We start from the raw sequence: 10,522 nt of genomic DNA, 5'->3' as shown, positions 1-10,522 counted from the left end.
TAAAAGTGTAGGAGAGATTGCTTGGAGGAGGTGTGAGGGGATTGGGTCTAGAGGGCATGTTGTAGGATGGCTGGAGAGGAGAAGTTTTGATACTTCTGCCTCAGTGAGGGGACAGAAGGAGAAGATGGGAGTTTTTGCAGTGGGTGTGGTTGGTTTGAAATCCTGTGTGTGTGGGGCTGAGAATTGACTACTGATTGTTCTGGTTTTGTCTGTGAAGAATGTGGCAAATCATCAGCAGTTACAGAAGTGGTGGGAGGTGGTGGAGGGGGACAGAGGAGAGAATTGAAAGTTTTGAAGAGATTATGTGTGTCTGGAGCGCTGCTGATCTTGTTGTGGAAGTATGAAGAAAAGCCATACATATGGAGCTGATTATGTGTAATTAGGGTTGGGCCGATAGACGATGCCATCGTGATTCCTCCCCCCCCACCCCCTCTCCTAAAATATTTGAATACTTTTTCTCGCAATTATATCGCTGGGTAAGTATAGGTGACTGTATATAAATTGCGGGCATCAGGGAGTCACTATTGAAACCGCTTTCAATTGTGCGCTCTCAATTTACTTTAACTTTCGAGATTCGCGATCACAAGGACTCTATACTATGGAGCGGCAGTACTTACCACACATTTGACAAGATTAGATGTTTGTCATTGGTGCTCAGGATCTGCAAATCATTCGCCATCGTCCTATCAGACATTTCTCCTTACTCTGTGTAAGTGGTAAGTGAATTTTCATGTACTGTAATGCAACAGGCTACCGCTAGCAAGCGGCTAACCTTTTAGTGGCTCCATATAACAGTTATTTGTTTCACGCTTCGGGCACACCCCTAACCCCGCCCCCGATGTCATCGTCCATCACGATGTTTCACTGTAGACATCGTCCGATGCCAATTTGGTAGACATCGCCCAACCCTATGTGTAATGCAAACATGATCATGAATTAGTTTTCAAATCATGCATAACATAGTAATGTACAAAGAACTGCATAATAACTCATTATTAATCTATAATCTGCCCCGTACTCATAATTTGTGTGAAAAAAAAATGTTGGTGTTTTGCATATATAGGTACGTTTGTAGAGTGTAAATGTATTTTAGAGTGTAAATTGTAGAGTGAGTTATCTTAGCACACAGGCATCCTAATTGGCACTACCTAGTCTATAAATTTTCAAAAGATAACCCTTATAGTAATAACCAAATCATAACACTAATGGTCGACCGATATATCGCCAAGGCCGATATATCGGCCGATATTTGACATTTTTCAAATATCGGCATCGGCCGATAAGTTTTTCTGTTTGGCCGATGTGTTTGAGGCGGGACTTTTATTTTGACGGCGCTGAGAGCCGCAGCGCCTGAGAGCACACCGCTCACATTCTCCCTCTTGTTCGCTGTCGTCGCTCAGTTATGTCTAAAGCCCCGTTCACACCGCCAGCGACTTTTTCGCTGCTTGTCGCTTGTGGCTGGCAATTGAGGTCGCTAGTGGGCGTTCCCACTACTGGTTGCCTAGTTACCCCCGTAACACTCCACTACAGTAGATGAATCACGTGCTCTCCACTGACTTCACTCCCATTGGTTGTCGCTCGCGAAATTCGTTGCTTATTTGCATAAAGTTGAAGAATTCTGAACTTTTGTCGCTTGACTCGCATCGCTTGACACGCCCACATTCCGTCGCCAACGGTCATTGTCGCTCGTGTCGCCAGAAGTCGCCAGCTCTCCATTGAAAATGAATGGGATTATGTCGCACTATGCTGTGCTTTATGCATTTGCCCAATGTCATATTCATGTCATTTTCATTGCGTGCTCTATGTAAAATGAGTGTTACCTTGGCTTTATTTGAAAAAAATATATATATGATTCCCAATGCACACAAACTTCCCAGAATACGGAGTGCCCTGTTGGTTACAGTGTTTACTTCCTTTTTAATTCGATTTTTATTAAATATTTATTTATTTGTGAAAAATGTTTTGTCTTCTAAAGTATAAGTATGCTTATTTTACACAATAATTTTTTATCCATTTTCAAATGATTTCAAATTTCTTAAATATAAATTAAAATAAATAAAATTTTATCGGCTTTATATCGGCCATCGACCTCCCTGCTTTCCAAGATATCGGCATCGGCAGTCAAAAAACCCATATCGGTCGACCACTACATAACACACTTATTTACAGGCTGATGAGGCATCAAGCGAGCATCTAAAACAAAGTGCACCCCATCACCATCTGTATCCCGCTTATCCATCTGCTTACCGTAAATTAACCGCTAAATCACAGGCGCTGAGAGCACTGGCCATCCTTCAGAAGTGATATTCCACAGCATATGTGAAGACTCACTCCCTCACCCCACCTTTAGGAGCCATTTATGGGCTGGTAGACATTTTAGAGTGCTGATGCTGACATTTGCTCTGATCTGACTGATGCTGGTCGCTACAGTCAGAGGGTGAGGCCTCCCTCGCCCCGCTCCACATGAAACAAAAGAATCCCCCTGACATAGTACTCAACCCTGTTGTTCTTTCCCCTGTACTATCTCTCACTCTTAACAGCTCTCTTTCTTGCCCTCCAAATTCTCTCTCCTTCTGTTGCATTAATAATTAATGAGCTGCAGCTTTAGAAGGAGACTCTAAAAACACTGTTATGTCCTAGTCCTTCGCACACACAAACATCCAATATCCAGTGCTTCAGTATGCAGTCACACCCACTACATACATGATGTAAGCTAGTATGATGACGTATTGTGCACGGCAGCAGGTTAATATCAACTGACTATCAGTTATTATTAGAAACGTCACTGCTTTTCGTTTCTATTATTAAATGACCACTTATAACATAAATGAAGACAATACAAAAATCATGATTAATAAAATGTGGGACTTTCATGGCAGCATCTGATTGGCCAGTGCACATCAACACATGCACGTGAGAGTGGCTGGGGATGAGCAGGATCATAACGCAGGACCTGCATTGCGGACAGCGCAACAATCAACAAGCTAAACCACCATTCTAAAAAAGAATATAATTACATCAGAAGACATTTACAAGCTTAGAGACACAAGAGGATGTGTTGCGTTTCTACTCATAACCTGTGAACATTGCAGAAACGACAGCACGTGCTCAAAACAATACTGCATATGCATCTGAATGAATAGATTTTCATAACTAAATGACTTCAAACAACTGATTTGAGACATCAATAAAAAAGGTCACAAAAATAATTGATAATGACTTCAAAGCAGTCCATTTACTAAATATTTAGATTATACGCATGATAAATAAACAGGAATTATCTAAAATTCATTTCGCTTCGGGATCAACCAGAATGTGTCAATGTCGAAAACGTTTTCAACGACATCTATATGCCAATTTATAACAGCCATCTTCACAATCGTCTCTAGTTAATGTCACAATAATCAGCCACCGGATTAATAATCTCATCCGTCCGAAAATACGCAACAAGCAGTAAACAACAACAACCCACATTGATGCAAGAGCTAAACGGCGTACTTGAAATCTACGTGTCAGAGTTGTTTTCAATATCACAATGCAGCAGGCTTTCTTTGAGAGCATCGCTTGCTTGTTTCAGTCAGCGGCTCGAGCGCGAGCAGGTGCAGCGGCCGACACCTACCAGAAAGACGGGCTGAGATTAGTGTATGTCTGATGGGTAGAGATGGGGTTGGGTCTGCTGTTTGCGGGATGCCGAGAGGAGAGATTTGTTGGGTTTTGTCTCCTCACTGGAGCAGAGAGAGAGAGGGGCAGAGGGCTGTGTCTGTCATCTCCCGGAGATACAACACTAAATAAAGCGGTGCATGCCGGGATACTGAGGAAAACACGCACGCGCGCGCATTTCTGAGGGCCTCTGCCGCGGGTCAAACGCACGTACAAAAGTCTGCCTGCCTGGTCGCCTAAGTGTTAGTGCCGAGTTGATAGTTAGTGCCGTCTGACAGATGCAGTGATATCTTACGTATTAAAGTCGATGGCGAATTAATTGTGTCAACCGAAAGTATTGGACGCAAAGCGTCATCACTATAGAAACACGATGACGTTCAGCGAGCGCTCGGTTTACAAGTCAACGAGATGTAATTTACGACTATGAAAATCAAAGTTTATATAGCCTAGACCTCAATATATCATCTGTATCACATATGAACATGTGATTTGAAAAGGGAAAATGTATATTTATATTGATTTATATCTGTTATTAGAAACGTTTTATATTCAAAAATGAGTGGTAAAAAAAACAAATTATATTCTAATTCTATTCCAGGCAGCCCTTTTAGTTATTTGAGTCTAGAATAATATATTTAGTTATTATTGTTGTTGTTGTTTTGATGAGTTAATGAGTTGACAATCGTTTTTGACAAGAAGTTTGACAATCTGCTCATTAATTAATTTTGTTTAATTTATTTTTGAACTGATAAAATGAATTGCAATCTTTGTACAATAGCGTCTACCAAATGTAATTATATTTATGATGATATCTAGTTTATAATGTGCTCAGTAAGAAGTGGGAAAATATGCAAAACTTGAAATTTCACACATGACAAAGAGTGAAAAAAGTCTCCAGAACCACTGTTAGACTTTAAGTAATTTTAGAAGACACAGCGACATAATAACGTTAATAACTTTCATTAATAAGTAATTGAAAACATAAGTTACGCTTATAGTAACACTAATTTATGAAAACACATAATTATATATAATTAATAATATTTGAAAATAAATAGAATATTTGATGTTTCATTAATGTTTTCCCAGTGTTTCCATAACATTCAATAACAGCAAATAAACTTACAGTTCAACACTTATTTTAATGCTCATATAATATGTCTTACTTTCATATAATAATGGTCTTTCACATATAAAACTAACACATTTTAGACATGTTCTCAGTAATCTTTAAAAGGAGTTGTATTCCTTGACACCATAAGTGTTAATAACTATTTAATATGCCAGGTTAATGTTAGCTAATGTTCACTATACACAATATTGTTTTGGTTAGTGTCTGATCATGAGAACATGAGGAGCATCTGCTTGCCAAGATATAATCTCCTGGATTAGTCCAATTATAACAGCCTTCAAGTGCAGACTGGAACTCCATCAAGAGGAACATTCCACAACAACACCAATTTATTTGAGTGAAGCCTCTGCTTTTTCTGAAAACACAAAACAGACGTGACCTTCATAGATCTCTGATGTTGCCCAGTTTAAATACAATTTCAGCTCATTTGAGGCAGTTGTACAAATTAGAGTTCACAGCAACATCAAATCGATGCTCAGTGCAAAGCCAGGGAGTTATATTATATATATAATAGTGTTCTAACCTTTGAAACAAGCATCAGTTCATGACTAAAAATAGTATTTTCTGCATTCTAGAGCAGAGAATATCCACAAGAGAGCAGTGTTTTACCATTTCACTCAAACATTTGACTTTGACCTGGCATGAGAATGAATACAATCCCTCTCTAGATGCCACTGACAAGTTAATATTTCAGTAACATTTCACATGCCTTCGGCTCTCATATGCAGACAGGCACGACAGAGTGAGACCTGAGTAGATATATACTGTCTTTTTCCAAAGAACAATTAAAGGAATAGTTCACCCCAAAATTAAAATGTACTCACTCTCAGGCCACCCGAGATGTAGATGAGTTTGTTTGTTCATGAACAGATTTGGAGAAGTTACATTGCATCACTTTCTCACCATTGGATCCTCTGCAATGAATGGGTGCCGTCAGAATGAGAGTCCAAAAAGCTGATAAAAGCATCACATTAATCCACAAGTAATCCAGTCCATCAATTTCCAGCAAATTTTCATTCATGGGTGAATTATTCCTTTAAGGCTAGAGAGCAAGCTGAAATTTTTGCAAAAGCTTTTTCATATAACAAACATCCATCCATCTAAAACTTGATCCACTTTGTGGAACCAAAAAGTAGCTCAATCTTGTCTACATTTCTGTTTTTTCATCACTCGGTTTAACTGGTTGAAGTCAGACTGTTTAGACTTTGCATCATAGGGTTTAAATTACATTTAGTGCACTTATTTAACCAACAAGCTTCAGTCCGTGTATGGTGTCACTCAGTCACATATTACACCAGATGACATGTCTGCACCTACCGGCTGTGGCCATGCTAATGTGCTTATAGAAACAAATCACCCATGTTCAGTTTCCACTTTACAGTTTATCTTTTGAAAACGAAGAGTGGATATTCCCAGAGCTCAAACCCTCAAAATCCTTTATTCAACGCCCGAGGCTAAGAACAAAAGTCCCTCTCTATTTCTCTCTCCGCACAAACAGACCTCTCTCTTCCCGAAATTACATTTGGCATGGTGAATTCCGCAGTGGCTCAGCTACTGTATAAAGTATATGAACCAAACAAAAAAATACATTTTCAGAACCATTCAAAAAGAAGAGAGCGAGACTTGAGGACAGTTTCAAATAAAAGGCAGCAGGTCTGTGGGATAAACGGAATTGTTGTCTTACTCCCGAGATGTTATTGTTGGGAAATGGACTTTAATCTTTCAGCTTATTCAGTCTCTTGACCTGGATTAAATTTGTCTCATATCTTTATTTTTAGGGTGTCTGGCTAGTAGCAACCCAGAATTTGGAAAGGAGAGAGGAATGAGTGAGAGAAAAAGGGAGACAGATAAAGGGGTGAGGGCACAACCATCTTTTTTCCCATCAGTGCTGAAAGCAAACACATACCTTATTCGGGATTTGTTTTACTTTGTGTCTTTTGAGTTATTTATGTTTCGTAACAGGTAGCTATAAAAGTTCAGAGAGTGGAAGGACTCACTCCCCAAATAAAACATGAAGACCACAGTAAACGTCCATCCAGAGGAAATCAGTCTAGCGTTTCTATACACACTGAATTAAACGAGAGCAACCGTGAGCAATGTGGGTCACATTTAAATACCAACACGCTCTTAGTACACACACACACACACACACACACCACTGTCAGGAAGTATGGCACAAGTTGGAGATGTATGCCTGTAAATGTGTTTAGTCTTCTCAACTCCCTAAAGCGATTTCCATACTTTTTGGCACTGTTTTTCAAAAAAATCTCAGTCCAAGTACCATCAGCTATTCCAACCATGCAAAAAATGCACCATTCAGACAACTCCAGCTAATACAGTGAAATAGACTTTGGTAAAAACTAATAATCTTCCACTATCATCTACACTACAGAAAGAAAGAAAAATAATAGATCTATGACACTTAGTTCCAGTCCTCAAATTTGAATGGGCTTTGCACTATCACTCATCTCTGCTGTCTGTGTTTGCATGTTCCAGACAGACTGTCTGTACATTAGTGGTGGCAATTTTTCAGTGAATCTTTCTGCAGGTTGCACAAATAAGCCAGTATGTGGCAACAAGTGATCCTCTGCATCTGAATGTGTGTCTGAATTAACCTAATGTACTTTATAGTTGCCGAAAATTGGATGAGGATTGAGTTATATGTCTGAATTCATAATGCATCAGAACGTTTAGGGAGCTGACTTGTTGCCTCACTGTCCTGTCAGACAATAACTTCGCAGGCAGTATTTGCACACAAAAGTACCTCACAAAACTGATTTCAGACAGGCTTCTGATGGTCTAATGATAAACAGAGAGAGCTTTGGTGATAACTAAGCAAACATTTAATTACTACGATGCTGTTTTCTTGCTAGGAATTCAATCAAAAGTTGAAAAAGTTGTTCAGAAGCATATATTTACACACCAACTGCAACTTTTAGATGCCATTTTTATTTAGCTCAACTGTCACTGAATCGAACGCACATCATAGGCAGTAGAAGGTCACATCTATACTACCTTCAAAGCTCAGTCATATGACGATATCTCAGTAGACAGGATGTGAAACGGTCATAGGATTTAGACGTGCCTTGTTGCCAACATATCTTTGTATGCTGCCTGCAGAGTCAGTATTTTTCAGCTTTGGATAAAGCCATAGCATGCATAAAACAGTAGGCGAAAAGTACCAGGATGACTTACTACTTCCAGTGAGACTCTGAAGTGCACATCCATGGACACTTTACACCTTAAATTTAAGCTATTCACTATAAACCTAACAATATTATTACCATGCTGATTTGAACAACATCACTCTTGCTTAATTGAACAATAAGTAACATTTAGGAGCAACATTTTAGGTGCGGTTGGGGATGGTTTGAGTTGCTTGTGACTTGGAATGAATGTATTTAAATCTCTTATTTAACAAACATGCAAGCTCAACTGAAGTCAGTCATTTCCTTTAACAGACAGGAAGTGTCATAAATGTGTGAGTGTGATTTACTGCTCACTCAGCCGGGTACATTCTGAAATGAGAAATCAAACATTACGAGTGTCACTCTGAAGAAACACAGCGCTCTGTGAAACAGTGCCCCTATGCACACCTTACCTGTAAAAAAACTACAAGCCCACCAGTGTTTAACTGTGCGTGCCTGGCCAGAAATGAGGTCAGGTGTGATTTAGATTCACTAGGAGCAGGTAGTGAGTGGAGTGAGCATGAACTCAGCAGAATAGAGTATGTGTGAACAGGTCCTGTTTGGCTGATCTGGATTGGGTGGTGTTCAGGTCTTGGGTTCAGTGCTGGTAAAAAGCTCAGAAACTCAATCCCATGGATGCAGTTGGGACGATGGCAAACGAACCAACTCTTTATTGCCCTCATTCTGACATGCTGCCAAAACCAACCATTTTCAGGTAGTAATAGTCTTACAGTTATTATACTGGATTTGGCAAGGCAGATCTCGCCCCAAAAACGTAAAGCTAATTGAATTTTCCAAAAGTTTTTTCCCCCTTCATTTAAAAAGGGTAACCATAATCGCTCTAAGATCGAATTGAAAGTGTCATTTATTTGATTAGTTCAAAGTGAGCAAGCCTGCCAATGTATTCACAGCCACTAAATAAAATGACTGATTTCAGCAAACCATGCTCCACAATGGAGTTTTTCAGCCCACATTACTGCAGAAGCTGAAGTAGATATTGAACTTGACCTCCTCAGTTTTTCAAATGCACCATACAATAACTGACTGCTTAATATTGTTTGCTTGCCAAGAGAGAAATTACTCTCAGAGAGCCAAAATGGATCATTTGTTTTTGAAATGATGGAAATAATGGTAATAGGCAGAAACTACATATTTAAACATATTTATAATAATACATATTTATAATAAATCTCTCGCTCTCTCTCCACCCCCTCCCCTCTCTCTCTTTCTCTCTCTCTATATATACAGTATATATAAAATCTAATACATTATTAAAATGATATAGATAATATAAATTTAAGTGTTACCCACACTTGCAAACCCCTTGTTTAATTTAACTATATCTTTATAATAATTATGTATTATCTTATTATTATTTATTATTATTATTACTTTATATATTATTGATATGAAAGAAGAAAAATTAAATTTTTAAATCTAAATTTATACAAAAATATAATACAAATAATATTTAAAATAAATCTAAATGTCTAGATATATATATATATATCGTAAAATATATATATATATATATATATATATATATATATATATTAGATAATAGTTATAATAGATAATATAAATAATATATGTAGATAATATACATACAAGTATGTATACATACAAACTGACAAAATATGCACCATTATTTCATTTTTCTTTCCTTATAACACAATACATCAAGTCATTAATTACTTGTTCAAATGTATGTAGGCTGGAAAGAATTTCTTTTTAACAAACTCTAATATTTTATTTTAATGTCGTAATTTTTGTTTATAGAAAAGGTTGTGTGTACCCCTGCTTAGGAAGCACTGCTATATGTGATGCAGTGTGCACTTGACATCCACATGCACTAACATAACTGCATCTGTGATCACTTCATTAGGCCTATATGGTCTTAGCATACACTGTACTCTGAGTGACTTACATAAAAATGCACATATTGCATTCTGGTGCCGGACATATTCTCTTTCTGGTCTCATAATGTGTAGATACACATGTTTTACTCATAAAACACAATCAGTGGCAAAAAGTCAGGCAAATAAACAGACATTGCACAGCTCAACTCAAGGGGTTAATCCTAACCATTGAGCTAAACCTTTTCCCTATCAGAGCTCTCCAAAGAGACATCCGTCTATTTCATTAATACCCCTCATCATGTTCAGACCAGATGTTTAAGGAAAACTAATAATACATATTTATAATAAATCTCTCGCTCTCTCTCCACCCCCTCCCCTCTCTCTCTTTCTCTCTCTCTATATATACAGTATATATAAAATCTAATACATTATTAAAATGATATAGATAATATAAATTTAAGTGTTACCCACACTTGCAAACCCCTTGTTTAATTTAACTATATCTTTATAATAATTATGTATTATCTTATTATTATTTATTATTATTATTACTTTATATATTATTGATATGAAAGAAGAAAAATTAAATTTTTAAATCTAAATTTATACAAAAATATAATACAAATAATATTTAAAATAAATCTCTCTCTCTCTCTCTCTCTCTCTCTATATATATATATATA

At 37.5% G+C, this 10,522-nt stretch overlaps 1 protein-coding gene across 4 annotated transcripts in view; it reads right to left on the bottom strand.

Annotated features, from left to right (window-relative positions):
• The window catches only part of LOC107684498 (coiled-coil domain-containing protein 92-like), a 118,124-nt gene that overhangs the window by 23,611 nt on the left and 83,991 nt on the right, over positions 1-10,522 (bottom strand). Inside the window, exon 1 of one of the 4 annotated variants that reach the window (XM_016480762.1) lies at positions 3,620-3,840. The exons of 1 other annotated variant lie outside the window; for it this stretch is intronic. The gene's annotated coding sequence lies outside the window, so the exon portion shown is untranslated. Of the gene's footprint in view, positions 1-3,498; positions 3,598-3,619; positions 3,841-10,522 lie in introns of those variants that run through there. 2 more of the 4 variants (XM_016480758.1, XM_016480759.1) reach the window with 2 other exon arrangements.

Source organism: Sinocyclocheilus anshuiensis, unplaced genomic scaffold (genome assembly GCF_001515605.1).
Source record: "Sinocyclocheilus anshuiensis isolate Anshui unplaced genomic scaffold, SAMN03320099.WGS_v1.1 scaffold1, whole genome shotgun sequence".
Lineage (NCBI taxonomy): Eukaryota > Metazoa > Chordata > Actinopteri > Cypriniformes > Cyprinidae > Sinocyclocheilus > Sinocyclocheilus anshuiensis.
The sequence above is the reverse complement of the archived record's forward strand: the minus strand, read 5'-3'. Positions and strand labels throughout refer to the sequence as shown.